Genomic DNA, 1,781 nt, shown 5'->3' with positions numbered 1-1,781 from the left:
TTTTTTGCCTTTTTATAAAGAAATAATAAAATAATAAAAACATGACACATGGCATTTCCTTATTGGTTCAAATTTTAAATATTTGACTTTTAATTCTTTAATTCTCCACCACACATTTCTCATGTTTATCCATTTCCATGATGAATAAAATCCCTTAGTCTTGACAAGTGTCGGGGGTGAAAATTTACCGATTTACCCCCGAGGTGGCAAAATTACCATTTCGTCCCTATACTCCGAATTATACCGAAATTAAAATTTTTCACTTCTAAACTTCAAATCATACTCCAATACTCAAATCATACTCTAATAAGTCAAATGGGGCCAAAAAATTCTTTTCTAAAAATTCTCATTTTGTCCCCAAGTGGCAAATGATCATTTTGCCCCTAGATAGTGAAAATTTCGGTTTAACTCCAAATTGATCCTCAAACTCTGAATTACCATTTTGAGTCATCCTTGAACTGTGAAACTCTTAATTTCACCTTAAAATTCCTATTTGAACTAGTTCGAGGCTTAATCGACTTAATGGTACCATTAGGGGCAATATCATCTTTTAACGATTCCTCGAACTTCCTAAATATGCAAACATTCTATTGAGCATGTAAATGATGTCGTAATTATTTTATAGAACAGGGTTTGACAACATGTGCAGTGATTAAGACACATGCTTGTTTTTTTTGAAGCAAGACGCATGCTTATTAATGTTATCTAGCAAAGGCTATGGTGCTAGACGTGTGCTGAGGCACATTACTTGATACCCTAAGTGGTGGAGGTTATGGCACTACTCCATTGTTTAACAAACTTTGGCTTGAACTTTGTTTATGTAAAAGCTCTACATAGGTGAGCAATTAGATTGACTTTCGAAATTGGTGCTCAATTTAACTAATTATAGGTTGGATTGCAATCCTCCTTTTGTGATGCAATAAGATTTGATAATTGGATTGATTTGAGCTTGTGAGAAGGACTTGTGATTGAGGATAGATTCCTTCTTGATTGGATCAAAGTTGTAGTTCAAAAGAGGTTAGAAATTGTGATTTATTTTGGAAGGATCGACCCCTAAGACAGAAAAGGTTGATCCTCAACATTCAATAGCCGTCAATCATATCACTCTGTTCTTCAAGAAATCCATTGTAGAACAACCTTCCAGCAGCAAACTTTGGCAACTGGAAGTTGTCCCAATTGTGGGTGCCATAGGACCTGAAAGTATGGCATTTGACCTACTTGGTGAGGGTCCCTATGTAGGAATATCGGATGGTCGGATCATCAGGTGGCAAGAAAATGAACAACGGTGGATCAATTTTACAATCACTTCCAGATTGAGGTACGTATCTGCAACGTACATTGTGTGACGGCCAACCCAAATTAATTAAGTTGTTTTGTTTATCTGTCCATGGATCGTTAAAGCGTAGGTTACAAATGGGTTGAATTTGGAAGGATTGAAAACCATCCAACCGTATTACAACTAATTGAATGACAAGAATGCTTTTTTGAAAAAATTGATTATATTTGAATGACAAGTATAATTTTGCATTTACATTAAATATTTTTATATAAAAATTATATAAAAATGTTTATTTATTATTATATCATATCATATGGTATCTTATCTTAAACATAGGAAAATATTTGATGTATTGACAATATATATATATATATAGTTTCTATATATTATTAAGTTATCAAATTCTGACACTTCATTAATGAAGTATTATTTTGAAAGAAATAAAAAGTTGATATTAAAACCTAACACCGTTTTGAGACCTTATCAACATTTTATTTATTTC

The sequence above is a fragment of the Theobroma cacao genome, chromosome 5, assembly GCF_000208745.1.
Source record: "Theobroma cacao cultivar B97-61/B2 chromosome 5, Criollo_cocoa_genome_V2, whole genome shotgun sequence".
Lineage (NCBI taxonomy): Eukaryota > Viridiplantae > Streptophyta > Magnoliopsida > Malvales > Malvaceae > Theobroma > Theobroma cacao.
This window is presented reverse-complemented; position numbering follows the sequence as displayed.